The sequence below is a fragment of the Rana temporaria genome, chromosome 2, assembly GCF_905171775.1.
Source record: "Rana temporaria chromosome 2, aRanTem1.1, whole genome shotgun sequence".
In the NCBI taxonomy this organism is placed as follows: Eukaryota; Metazoa; Chordata; class Amphibia; order Anura; family Ranidae; genus Rana; species Rana temporaria.
In genome coordinates, this window is record NC_053490.1 from 324,551,196 (window position 1) to 324,575,923 (window position 24,728).

General features: G+C 44.9%; 1 long non-coding RNA gene across 1 annotated transcript; it reads right to left on the reverse strand.

Annotated features, from left to right (window-relative positions):
* Nucleotides 1-765: 765 nt before the first annotated feature.
* On the reverse strand, nt 766-1,086 carry LOC120928620. The gene is made up of 2 exons (XR_005747259.1): nt 964-1,086; nt 766-880 (listed from the first exon to the last, which is right to left on the reverse strand). It is a non-coding gene; the product is annotated as an uncharacterized LOC120928620 (long non-coding RNA).
* Between the last annotated feature and the right edge of the window lie 23,642 nt (nt 1,087-24,728).

Genomic DNA, 24,728 nt, shown 5'->3' on the forward strand with positions numbered 1-24,728 from the left:
CCCCCCTTACAATATATAATATAGTGTATTGAAGTGGTTAAGGGGAGCCCTATGACAGAATTAAGAATAACATGGCATGGGTTAAATCACCCCCCCCCCCCCACCCATCCATACCAGGCCCTTTGGGTCTGATATAGATTTTGGGGGGGGACCACGCAATTTAAAAAAAAAAAGGCATGGAGTTCACCTTAATATGCATACCAGACCCGAAGTATGGCCTGGTATGGACTAGGAGGGAAACCTACACTGTTTTTTTTTATTTATTTTTTTATGTATATTCCCAGAATCTGGCAATACATTAACAGTGAGCAGATTTAAATTAAATGTTTCCTTTAGAAATCTCATTTTGCTGTGGTACTTTTCTTTTTTTTTTTTTCAATCAAGTTTAAGTTTATTTTCTAAATAAAGATGGTACAATAGATACAATATAGCAAAGAGTCATTACATTGCATTACACAATGACACACATAGTATTATACTCTTCCATATAACACCTCGGTCCTGATCAAAAAATCAACCGGTAGTTTGAGATAAAGAAAACACAAAAAATAATAAAATCAAACATTTCTGTAAACTAATCTAACTGAAATTGAGTAGTCTCTCTGACTTTCTCATCCCCAGTTATCCCCTAACTTACATTCATATTTATAAAATATGGGGGAGAGTGGGGGGGAAGGGCTAGTAGCTGAAGCTAGACCCAGAGCCACCCACTCAATTGGTTTGGGGGGGACTATCACGGTACTGATAAATATGCATAAAACATAATAATGTAAAAAAGTTTATTGATTAATTAAAATTGCAAAACAAATAATTATACAGTTCATTGATTGGTCAACGTCGACTAGTTTTGCGGGGTTTCCGCTTCGTCAGGACAGCCAATCTATAGAGTAATGCAATAAGAATATGTAACAAACATCAGCAATACAGTAATAATTAATAAAAAAAACTTTGGTAGTTGCTTACCGAATGAGTCAATTGATAATGCGCGGAACCAGGCGGCCTACGGGGGGTCCCCCCTTGGCGGGCAAGGGGATAGTTGATCGTAAAGGTCTGGGTGTAAATAAACGATATAAAGATATGTATATATGTATATATGTTAAACCCCATAGAATCGGTGGGCAGGGAAGGGTATAAGGGGGGGGAAGGAGGGAAAAGGAGGAAGAGAGAAAGGAAGAGGGAAAAATGGGAGGCAGGGGGGAGAGGAAGAGGGGGAATTGAGAGGGGGAGGAAGGGGGGAAGGGAGGGAAAAAAAAGGGGGGGGAGGCAATCGGAAAGGAAGAGAAAAAGGGGGGGGAAAGAAAATTAAGGGGGGGGAGGAGGGAGAGTGGAGGGGCATGGGAAGGAGGGTGGAATGGGCGAGGGAAGACAGGGATCGTGGAGAAACAGGGGGGGGAAGGGAGTGGGAAGGAAGGGGGAGGGAAGAGGGGGAGGGAGGAGGAGCACCCACGGATAACTAGTGAGGGAAAGATTAAATGGGGGACTTACCACAATAGAAAATTGTGAGGAATACAACCAGGCCAGGTGGAATAAAGTGCTGGTGTAATGGCCCCAGATCTGCCGGACAGAGGACGTGGACAAGGCAGCACAGTGGGGAATTACCAGGGGCGCATAGGTACACAGGTCCAAGGATACTGGCGAGTCCAGTATTAGGTCATCTAGGAAGGGTATCCATGAGGATGACAGATGCATGGTAATGCACGGACTAGAGGGTAGCGTGAACTGCGCCCAGGGAGAGCCCCAATCTGCAGCCGACCACATCCTGGGCTATCACAGCCGTGCCATCGGACTGCCGATGGACCGACCGACGCTGCTTATCCAATGGCCTGTCGGCTATTAAGTAAGCTTCCCAACCCGGAGACGCCGTGAGCGCCGCTGGACGGCCGCGCCATGACGTCACCGGGTCAGTCTCCCCGTACGACGCAAGTGCGCAGTAAGCGCTACTATGCGTGTACGATCGACTCAAGTCAAGGGGCGGAAGGCCCCAAGCCGAGAAGGAACAAGAGGGGGTGAGACAAAGTATCACCCCCGCCAGGAGAGACACAAGTCCGCCGTGGGTGGGAGGTGCAGGCAGCCAGGACCGCATCAAGGGACTCAGAGGGTAATGGAAATACAATACAAGGGAATTGAAAAATAAATAAAATTGATAAAATCAAGGAATTATAATAGTAACAAGTGGGAGTGTAAGTCCCACAATAAGAATGCTAATAGTGGTGGCCTGAGACATTGTTGCCTAGCTGATAGCTGAAAAACAACACAAGGCAGGAGGAGATAGATCACTAAACAGAGCAAAAAAGAAAAAAAGAAAATACACATATAAATGACAGACATACAAGGGATGGTAAAGGCTAGGGAGTGAGGTGCGGGAGAATGGGGTGTGTGATTATTAAATATAATCTGGGGTGATAGGGCATTAGAGGCCACCAATAAAAAGTGCCACAGAGCCCTAGACCCGAGTGCATGTTGCCAAAGAGATAGTGAAAAAGGTGCTGCAAAATATTGCGGCTGAAAATTAAATAATAAGGAGTGAAAAGGTGATAAATGGAAGGAAAGAAAATAAAGACACAGTAAGGTGCCGTGACAATGGTATGAAGGAAAAATAGGTGTAATAGAAGGTGAATATCGAACCCAAAATTGGGACGGGGGAGTGTAAGTGTAAATTAATAATGCTTGTAGAATAGTAAAGAAGAAACGAAAAAGTGTACATGTTAGAACAAGTAGCGAATTAAAGGAAATAGTTGTATGGGAAGGATTACCCATACAGGGGTACCCCAGTGGAGTTGAAATTCCCAAATAAATAGGGAATAGAGGAAGAACCTAAGGTTGCTGGAATTAAGAGTGTGAATAACACATAATAAATCCTATACGGTAGGGGGGTAACCCATCCGCAATGGTACATGGACCTTTGATAGGGGTCAATGATTCTTAGATAATACCACCCTAATGAGAGAATTTCAAGCCATTCAAGGGGTACATATAATTAGTATATTTATATCAAATCAAAAATGGAATAACAAACATATATTGAAATTAATATATTATTTTGGACAGATGACGTCCACTCATACAGTGCCGAGAATGTCTCTTAACCAATCAAGCATGCAAACAATGTCAATAATGGGATCACTAAGCAGACTAGGGTATATTGGATGGTATATAAAATAAATAGCAAGTTAGAGGCACTCAGGGGAAAAGAGAAACGGGTGTGTTATCCACCCAATATTATGAACAAAATGGGGAGTATGGCCTCATGTATGAAATAATAAAATGAATAAAAGTGTACCATCATCCCAATTTATAATAAAAAATGGGGGAGAGTGGGGGGAAGGGCTAGTAGCTGAAGCTAGACCCAGAGCCACCCACTCAATTGGTTTGGGGGGGACTATCACGGTACTGATAAATATGCATAAAACATAATAATGTAAAAAAGTTTATTGATTAATTAAAATTGCAAAACAAATAATTATACAGTTCATTGATTGGTCAACGTCGACTAGAATGGCGGACTTGTGTCTCTCCTGGCGGGGGTGATACTTCGTCTCACCCCCTCTTGTTCCTTCTCGGCTTGGGGCCTTCCGCCCCTTGACTTGAGTCGATCGTACACGCATAGTAGCGCTTACTGCGCACTTGCGTCGTACGGGGAGACTGACCCGGTGACGTCATGGCGCGGCCGTCCAGCGGCGCTCACGGTGTCTCCGGGTTGGGAAGCTTACTTAATGGCCGACAGGCCATTGGATAAGCAGCGTCGGTCGGTCCATCGGCAGTCCGATGGCACGGCTGTGATAGCCCAGGATGTGGTCGGCTGCAGATTGGGGCTCTCCCTGGGCGCAGTTCACGCTACCCTCTAGTCCGTGCATTACCATGCATCTGTCATCCTCATGGATACCCTTCCTAGATGACCTAATACTGGACTCGCCAGTATCCTTGGACCTGTGTACCTATGCGCCCCTGGTAATTCCCCACTGTGCTGCCTTGTCCACGTCCTCTGTCCGGCTGATCTGGGGCCATTACACCAGCACTTTATTCCACCTGGCCTGGTTGTATTCCTCACAATTTTCTATTGTGGTAAGTCCCCCATTTAATCTTTCCCTCACTAGTTATCCGTGGGTGCTCCTCCTCCCTCCCCCTCTTCCCTCCCCCTTCCTTCCCACTCCCTTCCCCCCCCCCTTTCTCCACCATCCCTGTCTTCCCTCGCCCATTCCACCCTCCTTCCCATGCCCCTCCACTCTCCCTCCTCCCCCCCCTTAATTTTCTTCCCCCCCCCCCTTTTTCTCTTCCTTTCCGATTGCCTCCCCCCCCTTTTTTTAGCAATAATTAGAAAATTGTGTTTCCAAAATCAAATGGTATGCGAAATTCCTAAGTACTTTAGCCAAGGTTCCCAAATCTCATTAAACTGATTATCCTCATCTAACAGTAAGCCAATCCTTTTTTCCTGTTGCATTATCCAGGTGACTTTCCTTCTCATATACAATATAGAGACTGTCGGTTTCTTCCAAGCAGCTGCTATAGAAATTCTGGCTCCTATCAAGATAAATAATATTAGTCTCCTCGTAGACTTTGAGCTTGTGGTATAAAACCATTCAGCAAAGCAATACCTGGAGATTGATGTATATTACAACCAGTTATTCGTCTTATAATATGAAATACTTTATTCCAAAATCCACATATCTTTGGGCATTCCCACCATGTATGAATCATGGAACCAACCCCTTGACACCCTCTAAAGCATAGAGGTGATTGAGTCCCAAAATAACACCAAAGTGTCCGATGTGTCCGCCATAATGTCGCAGTCATGATAAAAATCACTGATCGCCTCCATTACTAGTAAAAAAATAATAATAAAAATGCCATAAAACTACCCCCTATTTTGTAGACGCTATAACTTTTGCGCAAACCAATCAATAAACGCTTATTGCAATTTTTTTTACCAAAAATATGAAAAAGAATTTGCATCAACGCAAACTGAGGAAAACATTTTTTTATAGATTTTTATAGATTTTTGGGGGATATGTATTATAGCAAAAAGTAAAAAAGATATTTTTTTAAATTGTCGCTCTACTATTGTTTATAGCGCAATATTACCACTTAAAGAAAGCTCTATTTGTGGGAAAAAAAGGACGTCAATTTTGTTTGGGAGCCACGTCGTACAACCGCATAATTGTCAGTTAAAACAACGCAGTGCCAAATCGCTAAAAGTGGCCTGGTCATTTGGCAGCCTGAGGCCCCGTACACACGGCCGAGGAACTCGACGTGCCAAGCACGTCGAGTTCCTCGTCGAGTTCTGGGATGAAGCCGCCGAGGACATAGAACAACGAGAAAATAGAGAACATGTTCTCTATTTTCTCGTCGAGCTCCTCGGCGGCTCCATCGAGCCAAAACTGTACAGACGACAGAGTTTCTCGGCAGAATCCAGGTTTTGACCGAGTTTCTCTGTGAATTCTGCCGAGAAACTCTGTCGTGTGTACGGGGCCTTAGAGTTCAGGCCACATTGAACTTCTATTGGAACGTGTAGAGAAAAATAAATAGCGTAAAAACGAATAAACTAAAAAAAAAAAGGAAAAAATTAAATATAAAAAATATAAAAAAATAATAATTATAAAAACAAACTAAAATGTATATAAACAAATTAAAAATTATTTAAAAAATGCCATAAAAAGTTTTAAAAACATGATTTTAACTTTAAAAATGATTTCAACAGTTTCATAAAAACGTAAAAAAATTATCTAAAAACTTCATAAACACTTAGGGCCAGATCCACAAAGCACTTACGCCGTCGTATCTCGAGATGCGCGGCGTAAGTGTAAATATGCGCCGGCGTATCTATGCGCCATATCCCCAAAACGAGATACGCCTGAAAACTTGATTTTTCCGACCAACGTCATTTTTCTACACCGGCGCATCGTGGGCGCAAAAATACACTAGACGCACCATTGTTTTGCTATGCAAATATGCAAATGAGGGAGATACGGCGATCCACAAAAGTACGTTTGTCCAGCGCAGGCTACGCGCGGTGAGCATTAGCTGTACGTCCGGTCTAAAGTTACCCCTCATAAAAGCAGCTTTAACTTTGCACCAGATGTGTGCAGGTCAGCTAAAGCAGCACCGTTAGGGACGAGCTGAGCAGCCACACTTGCAGGACAACAATCTGTATGCCAACATGCCAGGGGCATCCATGGTCATAGCTATACTACTGGCTTTAGATGCGCGCAGAAGGAGGAGAGAACGGAGGAGGAGGGCACGGGAGAGGATATACCGACCGCGCATAAACGTCTTTGGCATGTGTGATTCTGAGGTGTATCGCATCTTCAGATTCACCCCTACTGCCATCATGGAATTAACCACAACCCTGAAAGATGACATCACCAGCCAGACACAACGCTCACATGCAGTGGAGCCACTGGTCAAGGTACTGGCAACACTCCATTTCCTTGCCAGTGGCTCTTTTCAGCATACAAGTGGAGTGGTGGCTGGGATGGCACAATCCTCCATTAGCAGATGTGTGCACCAGGTTATCCCCGCAATCCTCATACGCATGGCCAACCAAATCATCAGACCCACCCAGGAGGACCTGCGGGTGAAGGCAATGTGTGATTTCTACAGAATTGCCAGATTCCCACGCACTGTGGGGGCCATTGATTGCACACATGTGGCACTACAGCCCCCCCGTGAGACAGAGCACATATACCGCAGTCGGAAGCACTGGCATTCCATCAACGTACAGGTGATAGTCGATGCCCAATGCCTCATATGGCACGTCCGTGCCAAACACCCAGGATCCAGCCATGACAGTTACATATACCGTCAGAGCCCCATCCCAATGGAATTCGAACAGAACATGTATGGGGACAGCTGGCTGGTTGGTGAGTGACATGGGTGTCAGGCATGACTGTCCCCCCCATGATGCAGACATCACGAGGGGCACATGCACGACTAACATCCTCCTGTCTTTTCCCTTCCAGGTGACTCTGCATATGCACTGGGACCCCATCTCATGACTCCATACCGGAACCCCCAAACCACAGAAGAGCAAGGATACAATGAAGCACACGCACGTACCCGTGCAGTGGTGGAACGCACCTTTGGCCTCCTGAAGTCCCGTTTCCGATGCCTGGATAAGTCCGGGGGGACCCTGTTGTATTCCCCAAACTTTGTGTGCCAGATCATTGGTGCATGTTGCATGCTGCACAACTTCGCCAAGAGAAAGGGCCTGGAGATTGACATACGTGATGACCTGACCCCCGAACCAGACAATCCCCCCCTGACCGAGGGTACCCCGTCTTCTGAGGGAGGAGCAGTCAGGAGATGCCTCACAGTAGGCACCTTTGCACGTTGAACACACACATTAATCATGGCACAATGAGAATGCATGCATGCACACCACTGTGGTCCCTAGCACACACACCCCACATCCTCATCAAATTGGATTAGCACAAGCCCACCATGCAGGACTTGGGAGCATCAACGCCATGCCAAGGCTCCAATTATTTCACTGTACATTCATACACCATTCACATGGTCCTGGGGATCCCTTCTCCACCACAATTGAGGGTGACACCCTTTTTCCGGCAGGAATGTCACCCCCACAATCAAACATCATTCACAAAAATAGAACAAATCATAATCACAATAAAAAATTACAAATAAACATAAAACACTGAATTAAAAAAAAAGACAAAAACCTAACGCCGCTGCGGCGACGGCTCCTCAGGGGAGACTCATGGGGGGGTAATCAGGGGAAGGAGAAGCATCCCCTGGTCTCTGCCCACCTGGCGGCCTGCCCTCCAAGGCCACGGCGATTCTGGTGAGGCCCACATTGAGGGCTGCCGTGTTGGCCTGAAGCAGGTAATCTCTGCCAGGGAGTTGCAAGACATGTCCTGCACGAACTCCTTGATGGAGGCCAGGCTCTCCTCCATCCGGTCCAAAGTTTGGGTGACCTGACCCAGATGGCGGGTCTGACGGGCCTGGTCCCTCCGCAAATTTTCTGGCAGAACCTCTGCCACCCCCCTTGTCTTGCAGGTCGCCTTCCTGCCTCCGGATAAAGGCTTGTGGCCTGGGAGTAGGGGAGACCCTTGGGGGGAACCCTGTTGGGGAAGGAGTGGGAAGGGCTACCCCTGATGGAGGCCTGACTGCTGCCAGCCCTAGGGGGAGCCTCCTCCAAATGGAGAAGTACCTCATTCCCCGACATCACCTCCTCCTCCTCAACCTCCTCCTCCTCAACCTCCTCTTGAGGTGAGCTGGGGCCACTCCCCTGCACAGAGGACTCCTGGCTTGCCTGGGGGTCTTCCTCAGACTCATGTCCGGTGGAGGCTGCGGACTGGCCAGATGGCCCAGCACCCTCCTGCACATTTGTGGATGGCACAAAACATACACAGGTTGGAGGATCCACACACTTGTCACATATTCCCTTCCCCTCCCACACATGCTACACACCAGATAGAAAAAAAAAAAAAAACACTTACCTGTCCTCACGGCCTTCTCAATGGAGTCAAAGCCAGGCAGCCCCTCCACTTGCTGCCTGTGGAAGCACTGGGCCACTGCACGCTCCTCAGCAGTGAGCCTAATGGTGCATGCAGGTCCCCCTCCAGTGCCCCTGGCATGAGCTGAAATCTTTGCCAGCTTGCCACAGACCACGCGCCTGAGATCATTGATCTTTTTTTGGGTCTCACTGCGGGTCCTGGTCTCACCCCCCAACGCATTGACATCTTCTGCGATGTCTTGCATGATTTGCCTCCTCCTGTCCGGGGTGGTGTTGGCACTCTCAGGGCCATGCAGAAAATGACCAAATTGGGTAATGGCCCTGGTAATGATCTCCTTCTTCCACAAGGAGTAGTTTAACTTCCCCTTCCTCTCTGTCATCTTTCAAAAACACTCTCCAAAAAACACACAATCCAAAAAACACACCGACACGACACAAACCAACAAACAGCAACAGACAACGGAACAAAAGCACCTTGCTTCAGGGGGGGGGAACAAATGGATGTACTTTTGCAATGGAAGGGTGTATATCTAGGCGTATTTATGCCCTGGGCGTATCTCACTAAGTACCCCGGGCCTAGTTCCTATCTCACTGATTACGCCGGGCCGAGTTCTGAGCATGCGCAGAGAGGCGCTGACCATAGTCAGAGTCATGCACATGCGCAGTCCTACCGGCCCTTCATTTGCATGGGGTCACGGCTCATTTCAATGGAACACGCCCACGTCCTTCCCACTTTCAATTACACCGGCTTACGCCTCAGAATTTACGTTGCGCCGGCGCAAATTTGGGCGCAAATACTATGAGGATACGGTACTTGCCTCTCTAAGTTGAGCCGGCGTAACGGAAAGGAGACGCGCTACACCGGTGTATATATACGCCGATGTACGTGGATCTGCCCCTTAATTTTTTTTTTTATTTCATAAAACAAAAAACAAAAACAATCTATATTTCTCCCACTTTCTCCGCAAAGATGTGTGGTTTGTCCTGTCAATCTGCAGGCTATATCAGACACCAGGGATGATCAATCCCTCACTCACCAGTACAATTGACTGATTACAGGCCTAACGCGTCCGCTCACTGTTGAAATTTCATAGAACTTTCCGGACCATCAAAGCGAGGCTTCAGAATTTGCGAGCCAGCGCCAATCTTTGTCCGCACTAGAGACGATTTTCAGTTCTGGGTTATTTGAGGACTTTTAGCTTAATGGACTCAATACAAAAATACATTAGGGTTTGTGAATTCTGTGCAGAAATACATCCCACAGTCCTATCTTGGGTACCAATGAAGAATGCTATATAATAATATATATACACTGTATTGTAACCTTTAATTTATATATAGCTATCACATCAATGTATTAATGTGTGGTTGTCCCTTGTTCGCTAGTCTAACCTATCAGAGAATATGCTAGGCCTAATGCTACAATGCTAGCTATAAAGACAGACACAGTTGCTCAGTAAAAACAAGTCATATTTATTTCCTATAAAAAATAGGAAACATATCCTAACAACAGCTATCAGATACAGTCTATATCAACAATAATATTAATTAAAGATACTTAACACTCCTCTCGGTAACCCTCACTGGCTGTGCTCAGATGTAAAAGAGTGAAGGCCTGGGCCACATGGTGTTTAGGCCCAAGCCAGTCTGGGCCTCATAGTTTAGGCCCAAGCACAAGCTTCTAGGAGGCCCTCACCAGCAGAGGTATTTAGCAAAACAGATAATAGACTGAGCTCTGTGTTCCGAACCCTTTTTACAAAACTTACTCATTACTCATTTAAACTCCCCCCATTGCCAACCCATATGCCTCTGGCCCAATCATTGTTCACAGGGCAGTCCTCAAGCTTGCTTGTAGATCTTATTGTTCTATACACACATAAGCCATACCCCCTGCTATGTAGACTTTGCCTGGGGCCAAATTCCTCTGTAAGTGTCAGCATGGCTGACAGAACCTTACACCATGTTGCCTCCAACACCCAGCTATCTTGACTGGGGCCTATGATTTCAAGTGATCCTGAGCTGTCCGTCTCACGAGAGGAAGCTACTTAATGGAGAAAACCAGGGGAGGAGCTACCTAGGCTGGGACCAAGTGGAAGGCTGATGTCTCGGGATAGGTCTGGTCACTCTATTAACCCCCCTGGCGGTATTCCCGAGTCTGACTCGGGGTTAGATTTTCATGCTGCGAGTGGTAACCCCGAGTCAGACTCGGGCTCGCCTCGCTGGATCCACAGGCACTGTTTACTTACCTTGTCCCTGGATCCAGCGATGCCACCGCGCTGTGTGAGCGAGCGGGACCTCGCTCGATTCACACAGCGTCCTCCTGTGCCGCCGATCTCCGTTCCCTGCAACGTTACGATGCACGGGAGCGGAGAACGGCGCCAAATTCAAAAAGGTAAACAAACACATTACATACAGTATACTGTAATCTTATAGATTACAGTACTGTATGTAAAAAATACACACCCCCCTTGTCCCTAGTGGTCTCCCCAGTGCCCTACATGTACTTTTATATAATAAAAACTTTTCTTTCTGCCTGCAAACTGTAGATTGTCCATAGCAACCAAAAGTGTCCCTTTATGTCAAAAATAGTTTTAGAGCAGCTAAAAAACAGCGATAATAAATTATAATCACTTGCAGAATTGTGTGATAGCGATTTGTGGGGAAATGCGTCATAAAAAAAAAAATAATGACAGCGACAATTCTGCAACTGAGCAATTTCAGTGATTTTGATTTGATTACATTATTGAATAATTTTTATTATAATTATATTATTATTTGTTATAATTATTTATAATTATTTATTATATTATAATTTATCATTTTGTTTTTAAAAAAATGTCATACCCGGGATGCCTATTAGGCCCCGTACACACGACCAAACATGTATGCTGAAACTGGTCCGCGGACCAGTTTCAGCATACATGTTCGATCGTGTGTAGGCGCGAGCGGGCCGAATTCCAGCAAACATTTGCCCGCCGGGCCTTTTCCCAGCAGACAAATATTCCTGGATGTGTTTTAAAACCGTCCGCTGGAATCCTGCCCGCTCGGACATGTACGGTCGTCAGTACAGACCTACCGTACATGTCCGAGCGCCCGCCGTCCCTCGCATGCGTCGAATGACTTCGACGCATGCGTGGAAGCCTTTAAATGGCAGGCCCGCCCACGTCGCCGCGTCATCGCCGCGGCGACGACGCGGACACGCCCCGCGTATTGTTTGCGCGCGGACTTCTGTACGATGGTTAGTACAGCTATCGTACAGAAGCCCTCTGGCAGGCATGTACGGTGAAAACGGTCCGACGGACCGGTTTCATCGTACATGTTTGCCCGTGTGTACCGGGCCTTAGACTCTGGTATGGTCAGATTTAAGTGAGTTATTTCTAAAAATTACAGGCCTACAATATAAAACGCCAAATTTCCTTGCAAATAATGGTACCGCTTTCAGCACCTTTTTTCTGAAAGAATCATACCGCCAGGGAGGTTAAGGAATAATCTACAATCCATGTTATCTTACAGATTCGCCGGGTCGGCTTAAAGGTTTTTAAACTGTATGGCTGAAAGTTCGGGTACCAAATCCTGTGGCAGAGAATTCTGGACTGTTCACTTTTGCTTGCAACCAGTCTGTGGCAGAGACTGTTATTGATCTTTGTGCATCATTCCGGCTGCTAGGCCAGGTGAGAGGGGCATATCTGGGTGAGCAATACCCACTTAAGAGGAAGTGGTGAGTGACTGTTTTGGAACTTAGAAGTTTTCTCCAGTGATCTGTACTATGCACCTGAACCTTCCCCTGCTGCTCCATCCTTCTACTTTCTACTTTTCTGCAAGTTATGAGAAAAGTAAAACAGCTAAAGGTTTTACAGTACAACATGTGTGGACATTGGAGTTCTTTACAGACTTTCTTTCCCTAGACAACAAATGTTGAGGTAACTAGTGTTGCTCACGAATATTCGCATTGCGAATATTCGACTCGAATATAGCATATTCGAGAAATCGCGCTATATTTCGAATTTCGCGGTGAATATTCGCAATTCCGAATATTCGCATTTTTTCAATTTGATTTTTAAAACAGATCACATCCTATCGACGTCTAAAAGCATTGCTGGTATGATTAGAGACCCTGGGCCGAGTAGCTAAGCTGAGGCGATCCTTTTATGTTGCCAAATTGAAAAAAAAAAAAAATTGCGATTTTTCGCTATTGCGAATGCGAAAATGATTGCGAATTTTCGATAACTGTGGTAGGAGAACTCTGATTGTCTCTGATGCAAAAGGGGGGGGCTTTGTGTATGTGTATGTTATGAATATTTGTATGTTTGATATTATTATTTTTTGTAAGAAGGAAAAAATTGCGCATACCTTAAAAAAGGGGAGAATACAGCAGCAACTCAAAAATGTTATACAACATAAATTAATACAAGACAGAAAATGGAGTTGCTCTACAAGAATAAAAAATATGTCTAGTGACAAGACATGTGGGCAAATTATAAAATAAGCAAGCGCAAATAACTTGTGAAATACACAGTGAAACAAATATATAAAGAAATATAGTCCCAATAATAGAAAAATAATCTTTCATAAAAATGTCTTTGATATGTGAAGTGAAAAAAAGTCCAAAGCATGCAGCATGAACGTGTTCAATCTTCAAGGTGTTTGATTGACAAACGGCTGTGACAGATGGATAGAGTAAAGAATCACCACCAATGCAAAACACTTTTTATTTTGTATTGTAAAATATCACGAATATTCTGAGCCAATCAGAGTGCTCCTTCAGCATTTGCCGAATATTCGCAATTATTTTGTATTGTAAAATATCAAGAATATTCTGAGCCAATCAGAGTGCTCCTTCTGCATTTGCCGAATATTCGCAATTATTTTGTATTGTAAAATATCAAGAATATTCTGAGCCAATCAGAGTGCTCCTTCCGCATTTGCCGAATATTCGCAATTATTTTGTATTGTAAAATATCACGAATATTCTGAGCCAATCAGAGTGCTCCTACAGCATTTGTCGAAATTGCGCAATAAATATCGCATTCGCATGTTGCGATATTTCGATAAAATATCACGAATATTCTGAGCCAATCAGAGCGCTCCTCCAGCATTTCTCGAAATTGCGCAATAAATATCGCATTCGCATGTTGCGATATTTCGATAAAATATCACGAATATTCTGAGCCAATCAGAGCGCTCCTCCAGCATTTCTCGAAATTGCGCAATAAATATCGCATTCGCATGTTGCGATATTTCGATAAAATATCACGAATATTCTGAGCCAATCAGAGTGCTCCTACCGCAGTTATCAAAAAATCGCAATTATTTTCGCATTCGCAATAGCGAAAAATCGCAATCATTTAATTTCGATAAAATATCACGAATATTCGAATTTAGCGAATATATCTCGAATATTCGAATATATATTCGAGATATATCGCGAAATCGAATATGGCATATTCTGCTCAACACTAGAGGTAACGTGCAAGGGCCAAATCTAATCCAACAGCTCCTACAGGGATAGTGCTACATATATATGCACATATGATTTTTACTCTTAAAAGTAGCCATTCTGTTTTTTGTCTTCAATATACCCTACCTGCAGGGGCGGACTGACAACTCATGGGGCCCCCGGGCAATAGAAGATTATGGGGCCCCTCTGGCTTACAGATGGCCACCACGCCAGGAGGCAGTGCAGAGGCAGGGCAGCTAAAATCTTGGGATATTCACATTAAAAGCATGTCAGTTTCGGACATATCAGGGACAGATCTAAAAAAAACACAGATTTTTACATACTGTCCCTGGTTTTACTGAGCCTGGCGAACCCTGATGGGGCCCCCTAGTGGCATGGGGCCCTCGGGCAGTGCCCGAGTGACTCAATGGTCAGTCCGCCCCTGCCTACCTGAATTGTATTCCACTTTTGGAGCATTTCTTCCTCCTATGTAAATTCTGTGGATGATCTGTGGGTGGAGTGGCGGCTGCATCAAAATATTAACCTGCTGTTTGATTATCTTCAGGGGCTTTTCCCCATTACCCCGCAGAGGTATTCTGCCTGTCTACTTGACCATCCTAGCGATAGGTGGTCCCGACAGTCTGGTACGAGTCCACTATTATCACTCATGGTGTGACACTGAAGACTACTTAGGCCCCATACACACCATAGAATCCATCCGCAGATAAATCCCAGCAAATGGGTTTCAGCGGATAGATCCTATGGTGTGTACACGCCAGCGGATCTTTATCCGCGGATATATCTCCCCTGGGATGGATTCCAGCAGATCGGATATTCGCTGACATGCACAACAAATCCATCTGCTGGAATCCATCCCAACGGATGGATCCGCTGGTCTGTACAGACTCACCGAATCCATCCGTCCGAAGGGATCCCCCGCATGCGTCGTAATGATTTGACGCATGCGTGGAATTCCTTATATGACAGCGTCGCACACGTCGCCGCGTCATAATCGCGGCGACGGCGAGACACGTCATCGCAAGAGGATTTTGGCGCGGATTTCAATGCGATGGTGTGTACACGCCATCGCATAGAAATCTGCCGAAATCCAGAAATCCACGAGAGGATTTATCCGCGGAAACGGTCCGCTGGACCGTATTCGCGGATAAATTCTATCGTGTGTATGGGGCCTGATTGTCAGGAATGCTAGCAGATCAGTACTGTGTGACTGCACAGAGGAAACCAACCATGTGAGTAGTGAAGTAAAAAGGTGTTTATTTACAACATGTGAGGACAACCAGTGCACAATAAACAGCAAAAAATATATACAATCAAAGGGAGATACCGTATTCATAAACAAAGCCAGGCCGAGGTCATACACGTGGGAAGTCAGCAGATGGGTAAGGATGGGGACAGAGCGGAGCAGGGAGCGGACGGATGGACAGGCTGCGAGGTAGGAATCCAGGGAAACAGGAATCAGGAAACAGGGAGGATAAGTCCAGGCAGGGATCAGGATCAAGGATCAGGGTCAGGGTCCAGAAATCAAGGTCAGGATCAAGGTAAATAGACAGATACCAGGGCGAGGACTGATTTCACACGCCGGGTATATATAGGCTTGCCAATTGTGTTCAGGTTACACCTGAACGCAGGAAGGGCTGTATGCTCCACACTGCCAAGAATCCCCCACTGGTGGACACCAGTACTGCAGCCCAAGGATCATATAACACCACCAGGGAAGAACTCCCCCGGCAGCCTAAGAATGCCGGGAGACACCTGGTGGTGGGCCACAGTACTGCACGCCAAATACCAGGCAGTAACACCAGCGGGGGGAACCTTCCCTGACAGTACCCCCCCTCAAAGGAGCGGCCTCTGGATGCTCCAATTAGCTGTTGCTGGGGGAAGTCTGCGGTGTCAAGCCGGGCAGCAGATAAAGTCACATCAGGTCGGGCCGGAGGAAGGTCCACGACTTTAAACAGGGCAAAGTGCAGTTCAAGCTTGGCAGCGGGTACAGAAATCTCAGGCTGGGCAAAAAGTACATCCAGCTGGGAAGCAGACAGGGGCAAATCAAGCTGGGCAGCAGACCCCGGGTCATCGGGCTGGGCAGCAGGCTCCGGGTCATCGAGCTGGGCAGCAGGCTCCGGGTCATCGAGCTGGGCAGCAGACAGAGGCTCCAGGTCGCCGGGCTGGGCAACAGGCTCCGGGTCATCGAGCTGGGCAGCAGGCTCCGGGTCGTCGAGCTGGGCAGCAGGCTCCGGGTCGTCGAGCTGGGCAGCAGACAGGAACACCTCCGGCTGGGCAGCAGACAGGAACACCTCCGGCTGAGCAGCAGACAGGAACACCTCCGGCTGGGCAGCAGACAGGAACACCTCCGGCTGGGCAACAGACAGGGGCTCAACAAGTTGGTATGTTGGCATTGCAACGTCAGGCTGGGCAACTGGCACGTCAGGCTGGGCAACTGGCACGTCAGGCTGGGCAACTGGCACAACAGGCTGGGCAACTGGCACAACAGGCTGGGCAACTGGCACGTCAGGCTGGACCGCTGATACTGGAACAACAGGCTGGGCGGCTGGCACTGGAACAACAGGCTGGGCGGCTGGCACTGGAACAACAGGCTGGGCGGCTGGCATTGGAACAACAGGCTGGACGGCTGGCATTGGAACAACAGGCTAGACGGCTGGCACTGGAACAGGCTGAACAGATGGCACTGGAACAGGCTGAACAGATGGCACTGGAACAGGCTGCGCAGATGGCACTGGAACAGGCTGAGCAGATGGCACTGGAACAGGCTGAGCAGATGGCACTGGAACAGATGGGGCAAATGGCACTGGAACAAGCTGAACAGATGGCACTGGAACAGGCTGGGCAGCTGGTACTGAAACAGGCTGGGCAGCTGGTACTGAAACAGGCTGGGCAGCTGGTACTGAAACAGGCTGGGCAGCTGGTACTGAAACAGGCTGGGCAGCTGGTACTGGAACAGGCTGAACAGATGGCACTGGAACAGGCTGAACAGATGGCACTGGAACAGGCTGAACAGATGGCACTGGAACAGGCTGAACAGATGGCACTGGAACAGGCTGAACAGATGGCACTGGAACAAGCTGAACAGATGGCACTGGAAAAGGCTGAACAGATGGCACTGGAACAGGCTGAACAGATGGCACTGGAACATGCTGAACAGATGGCACTGGAACAGGCTGAGCAGATGGCACTGGAACAGACGGGGCAAATGGCACTGGAACAAGCTGAACAGATGGCACTGGAACAGGCTGGGCAGCTGGTACTGGAACAGGCTGGGCAGCTGGTACTGGAACAGGCTGGACAGTAGGCACAATGGTGTGGGTCGGGAAGTACTTCCGCTTTTTCTTAGATTTAGATTTAGCCACTGCAGGCTTGTTAACAGGAGGGACGTATGAAAAGGATGGGATTATGTAGGAGGAAGGGTTGGAATGTGGTAGGGACACAGGAACAGTGACTGGAGGATATTTTTGTGGAGTTGTTACAGGTGGAAGGAAAGAGGCAGATGGATTGAATAGGTAGGTAGTAGGTACAACAGGTAGAGACTGGGTAGTAATATTTGGTAGGATGCGGAACTATCTGGGCTGGGGTTGCCATTGGTGATGGACAGATGAATCCTTGGGAAGGTAGGTGGTTAATAGCAGGGCTGGAACGGAGGGGCTTGGCTGGAATCAGGAGGTCTGACCATGCCTGCAGCACAGGCTGAACAAAAGCAGGTTCACACACACCTTGTCTAATCAGACTGCACTGAACATATGCATTCAGACAACTTTTGCTGGGGACAAGAAGAATAATGCTCATCAAAAGACGCCGGATCATTCTCTAATAACCACACCAGGGATTCAACATGGTCATGACTGAAGGGGGGAGAGAAATCGTCACTGCCGTCAGGAATAAATGACAGGGCTGGCTTTACACACAACCGAATTAATGCCTGAACATCATCAAAAGTCATGTAACCCTGATCCACCCAGGAATGAGCAGATCGGATAGTTTCCCTCAGCTGGTGACTAGTCAACCCCTCCAAAACCTGGCGACAATACCCCTCATCCTCTTCTGCCAGCAGAGAAAAGTAAAGGATTTCATTATAATCCATGTCTAGAGCAACGCACTACACCAGGATGGTTCCTCAAAGCAATCACGTCTGATCAAGGGATGGCCCTGGTATACTGTCAGGAATGCTAGCAGATCAGTACTGTGTGACTGCACAGAGGAAACCAACCATGTGAGTAGTGAAGTAAAAAGGTGTTTATTTACAACATGTGAGGACAACCAGTGCACAATAAACAGCAAACAATATATACAATCAAAGGGAGATACCGTATTCATAAACAAAGCCAGGCCGAGGTCATACACGTGAGAAGTCAGCAGATGGGTAAGGATGGGGACAGAGCGGAGCAGGGAGCGGACGGATGGACAGGCTGCGAGGTAGGAATCCAGGGAAACAGGAATCGGGAAACAGGGAGGATAAGTCCAGGCAGGGATCAGGATCAAGGGTCAGGGTCAGGGTCCAGAAATCAAGGTCAGGATCAAGGTAAATAGACAGATACCAGGGCGAGGACTGATTTCACACGCCGGGTATATATAGGCTTGCTAATTGTGTTCAGGTTACACCTAAACGCAGGAAGGGCTGTATGCTCCACACTGCCAAGAATCCCCCGCTGGTGGACGCCAGTACTGCAGCCCAAGGATCATATAACACCACCAGGGAAGAACTCCCCCGGCAGCCTAAGACTGCCGGGAGACACCTGGTGGTGGGCCACAGTACTGCACGCCAAATACCAGGCAGTAACACCAGCAGGAATCCAGCAGGAACCTTCCCTGACACTTATCATCTGGTGGAGGCTTATACTTTATCCATTTTGTACTTGTATTACTATATGAACTCATTTATTTATTCATAAATTTTGTGAATTTCTGCACATTGCACTTTATTACAAAATATTAGTGTGTCACATTTTATTTGATCGTTCATAGAGATTAATCGTATATTAGATTTATCCATCCAATCTTTTGATTGGTATTTTTTTTGCACCTTTTTCACTTCAACAGTTAGTGTGGCCATTCCTTTTTTTTTTAATTTATTGATTAGCACACTTGTTATTTTGGATTAAAAATTTTAATAAAATAAGCTTCATGAACATGTGCTTTTGTTTTTTTTACAATGCTACCAAGGTGAAAGATACTTGAAGATTGTAAGCATACGTTTCTCATTGGAAAACAGGAGAACTACTTCAGAGTGCCCATAAGCACAGTGATGAATGATATTGGAAGAAAGATATTGTCTCTTGTTCCTGAAATAAAGAAACTGTTCTCACAGGCATTCAACATCAGTCTAGTGAGTCTGTTACCTCTTTTAAAGTGGCTGTAACCCTCTTCCAGTGAAGTGAACAGCCTCAGACAATACACAGAGATGAAACAAATCATTCTACATAAGTTTTACTTATATATCTCCGACCCTTTCTACACTCTTTGAAAAGTGAAGATCATATTAGAAAATTGTCTTCCTCTTTCAGCAGTGGGTGGGGAGTCTGCAGTTACACTGTGTGAGAGCTCATTGGAGGAAAGGCACCCCCCCCAACATAGGCAGAGGAACAAACAAACTTGTCAGAAGGGACAAATGCTGATAACAGAGGAACGGAACACCAGAGAGAAACAAGCTTTGGTGAAAGATAAGTAAACACTACAAATATATGTGCTTAGGTCAAATTTCATGAATGGGGATTACAACAACTTAAGTATTTGAAAAGTATCGGCACAGCCATAGTAATCTACTTCTCACAATCCCAATTATATATAGGTTCATCAACCAATTTTGAAAACTTGTACAAACTATTTATTTAGTATCACATTCATTTTAATCTGATTGAAAATTCCATTGCATTGTGTTTTTGAGAAAAATCCATGACATTCTTCTTGCTATTTGATCTAACTATCCTTGTTATAGAGTTACAGTACATGTCAAAGCTCTCAGAAAGTTCCTAGACAGCAGCTTTTCTTAGTGGCAATTATGCCATAGCAGATGATTCCTGCAAAAATCCTCTCCTGAAAGTGCTTGGATCCTACTGAAATTTATTGGAGCTGAATCTTGACTTTTTTTGTAAAGCCTTTTGTAAAAAAATTACATGGATAACTGAGCCATGGGGGACATGTTCCAATGCAGCAATTGTTTATAAAAAATACAATATAGCAGAGAGAGGGTCTTTTAATAAAGTTTAAATGATAGATATAAAATACAATGCGTGGGGGGATGCCCTAGGCTTGAAAATGAAATGGCTCACCAGTAGTACGTACTACAGCAAAAGTGCAAATAAAAAGTTACTTTAGCCTCTTTTTGTGTGTCATTTGTGTGCCAGAGCCAACTGGCTATTGGGTCCTGGCAGAGTACCTTTGCACATCAGCACATGCATAAAAGATTTCCCATACATGCGCAAAGATTGAAGATCGTTCTGGGAAGCAAATGCATGTGCAGATGTTAAGCAAAACTTAATCAGAACCCAAAGCCCTGTAGCACATGCAGAACCTGGATGGGAGACACAGATGACATTCTTGCCTATGCACAAAATGTGTAAGTCCTGCTTCGCAGCACAAAATAATCCTTTAACCACTTGCCGACCAGCCGCCGCTGTTAAAAGGCTGCAGTTTGGCACTATGCCACGAACCGTCATAGTTGTACATCTGTCCCTTTAAGTGGGATAGCATTGCAGTGGTGCAGATGCTTGTGACCGGCAGTCTTGATGACAGCCGGCCGCGAGCGATCGGAGGGCACGAGAGGCAGAACATCCCGGTTCTGTTCTGTGAGGAAAGACACATTGTGAGTTCCTAATAGCTAGAAACCATGATCTATCATTTCCTTGTCAGTCCCATCACCCTAGAGTTAGAAACACACTAGGGAACACAATTAACCACTTGATCGCCCCTGAGTGTAACCCCTTCTCTGCCAGTGAAATTTTTTATTTTAATCAGGGCATTTTTATAGCACTGAAAATTGTATAAATGCCAATGGTCCCAAAAATGTGTCAAAAATGTGTCAAAAGTGTTTGATGTGTCCGCCATAATATCGCAGCCCTGATAACATTTGTAGATTGCCGCCATTACTAGTAAAAAAAAAAATACTATAAATCTATCCCCTATTTTGTAGACGCTTTAGCTTTTGCGCAAACCATTCAATATATGCTTATTGCAATTTTTATTACCAAAAATATGTAGGAAAATATTGGAAAAATGGATATTACCGCGCTTATCAAAGGAGGGGAAGAAAGAAAAAGGGGGGGGGGGAAATGGAAGTGAGGAGAAGTGGAGGTACAGCTGCGGCACTGAAAGGTGTATCAAACCATAAGCAATTGATAATGGGGAGGGTAGTGCTGCGCTAATCAGTGGTGAATGGATAGGTGAATAAGCAGGTGGGGGAAGGGAATGAAAATTTGTATAAATGAAATGAGGAGCAATATAGCCCAAATGGCATCAGCATAAAAATAAATATAAAATGATCAGTGAACAATAACAGTACTGGTGCAAATCATATGACTCCACAGGTTCCTCTTAATGTGATGAAATACACTATAAATAAAGTGATAAGTGGTGCAAAAAAATCCCAAGTAACTGTGCTAGGTGACACTCCTATACTGGTGATAAACAATCCATCAACAAGGCTTGAAAAATATCAGCAAAAAATAAATATAAATAAAATTTCAAAAGTCCAAGAAGCAAAAGTGCAAGTGTGGGTCCGCAATATGAAGTGGAAGGGGAATGGGTATCCAGTGATCCTTTTAGGGTAAGTAAGGATGTCCCCTTACCTTACTGCTGTAAGGTAACAGCATATAGATCCAACCACATTAGATGGTTCTCTCGATGGGCTCTGATCCAACAACGGCAGGTCCTCCTTGGAGTTCTCGTCCCAGATTGGTCAGTTTCTCGCCCCAAAGAAATAAAGCATCGATGGTGTGATACCGTTTTAAAATTTTAATTCTCAGAGATAATAGACAGGAGTACTCACATAATCTAAAATACAATTGAGCATGTAAAGAGAGGGGCAATCTGTCGCCAACGTCACCTCCGATACCTCTCAGTGGACTCATGCGCATTCGTCACTATCATGTGACTTCCTCAGGAGTCACATGATAGTGACGAATGCGCATGAGTCCACTGAGAGGTATCGGAGGTGACGTTGGCGACAGATTGCCCCTCTCTTTACATGCTCAATTGTATTTTAGATTATGTGAGTACTCCTGTCTATTATCTCTGAGAATTAAAATTTTAAAACGGTATCACACCATCGATGCTTTATTTCTTTGGGGCGAGAAACTGACCAATCTGGGACGAGAACTCCAAGGAGGACCTGCCGTTGTTGGATCAGAGCCCATCGAGAGAACCATCTAATGTGGTTGGATCTATATGCTGTTACCTTACAGCAGTAAGGTAAGGGGACATCCTTACTTACCCTAAAAGGATCACTGGATACCCATTCCCCTTCCACTTCATATTGCGGACCCACACTTGCACTTTTGCTTCTTGGACTTTTGAAATTTTATTTATATTTATTTTTTGCTGATATTTTTCAAGCCTTGTTGATGGATTGTTTATCACCAGTATAGGAGTGTCACCTAGCACAGTTACTTGGGAATTTTTTGCACCACTTATCACTTTATTTATAGTGTATTTCATCACATTAAGAGGAACATGTAGGAAAATACACATCGGCCTAAACTGAAGAAAAAAATTGCTGTTTTTTTTAAAGAAATGGGGATATTTATTATAGCAAAAAGTACAAAATATTGTGTTTTTTTTTTTTAAATAATTTTTTTTTGTTTTGTTTATAGCGCAAAAAATGGACTTTAAATGCTTATCACATTTCTTCTACTGCCTTGACGCATATATATTTAGAACGTTTTTGACAAGCGCAGTTTTCTCTCCTAATAGTAGGTATATGTCAGCAAGTTTAAAGCTTTTATCTACTATGCAGGCAATCAGTCTCTTCAATACAAACTACGTCAGACAGTTCTTGACTTACCAGATCCCACCATACCTATTACTGACAATTACCTGTTTCAGAGAACTTCTCATCCCGGTCAATACATGACCACGACCAATCACAAATGAGGCCGCAAAGACAGTAATGTGATGTTTGAATCTGTCATCTAACATAATGCCGCTGCCAGAGTGGAAGTACCAACCTCCATATTGCAAGCTCAAACTGCATACATTTACATGCATGCATACATACATGCATACATACATTTGTATCAGTGAGAGCTGGGATTATAAAAGATGGTTACATGAATTCTACTGGTAAGAGATGTATTTTTATAATACTCTTCAATTTTTTCTTTCGAAGGATAAATGAGAAAAGATCATATTTAAACATTTAGAGTTAAATTTAAATCTCCAAGACCATATGGGGACACAAATTCCTAGATATCCTGTACTAATGTTAAAACATACAGTGGGCTACAAGCATCTTGAGAATTAATGCACAACCTAGAGGGGTTCCAAACAACAAGCTTATCATTTACTAACATCTGTATCTCGTTAGCAACATCTTGAAGAATGATATTTCACTCTCTTGGTATTGTTTCAGACTCTAAGGAAGTATAGAGAATAAACAGTAGGTTATTAATACTACAAGTATAATGCTACAGTTAAGTTCTACAGTAGAGTTGCTTAAAAAAAATGCACTCTCCAACATTTTCTTTAATTTTGGGTATTTTTGCTTATGTACTCAGTGCTGAAGCACATATTAAGGAATGATCCACACTTGGCACATCTTGTCTTTGGTGTGGTGCTTTTAAATGCAGTATATTAAAAAGCCAACAATGTACTTGCATTTAAAGCTTAAAGCGGAGGTTCACCCGTATATATGACTTTTTCCCCTTAGATTCCTGCTCGTTTTGTCTAGGGGAATCGGCTAGTTGTTTTAAAATATGAGCCGTACTTACGGTTTACGAGATGCATCTTCCCCGTCGCTTCCGGGTATGGGCTGCGGGACTGGGCGTTCCTATTTTGATTGACAGTCTTCCGAGAGGCTTCCGACGGTCGCATCCATCGCATCACGATTTTCCGAAAGAAGCCGAACGTCGGTGCGCAGGCGCAGTATAGAGCCACACCGACGTTCGGCTTCTTTCGGCTACTAGTGACGCGATGGATGCGACCGTCGGAAGCCTCTCGGAAGACTGTCAATCAAGAAGGAACGCCCGCTCCCGAAGACCCATACCCGGAAGCGACGGAGAAGATGCATCTCGAAAACGGGTAAGTACTGCTCATATTTTAAAACAACTAGCCGATTCCCCTAGACAAAACGAGCAGGAATCTAAGGGGAAAAGGTCAAAAAAATAAATAAATGGGTGAACTCCCGCTTTAACTCCAATGAGAACAGTTTTTTTTTGTTGTTGTTTGGAGAGACTGGGATAAATTTCTCCCCATTTTGAAGGTTTACCCTCACTTTCTGTCTCTGTGATGTCCAAATAAAAAATATAGTGTATGCGTCACTGGAGTAAGAATGCACAAACCATTGTTAGAAGTTCTAATTCTCCTCAGCTCTGCTATAAAAGTCTTGTTTGTGTCCTTATTTCTCCAATAGGGATGCATAAGGCAAAACAATTGGAAAGAGGCTCAAACTAAATGTAATATCTGGAGCTGGCATTAATATGACAAGCTAAAGTAACTGTTATTAGGAAGTGTATTTGGTATAGATAAAATAGTTTAATAAGGAGTATAAAAATTTGCTTTAATGTGTGTGTTTTTTTAGTATTATTTATATGTAACACAATTTAGACTGTATTTCCTATTAAAAGGTAAATATATACC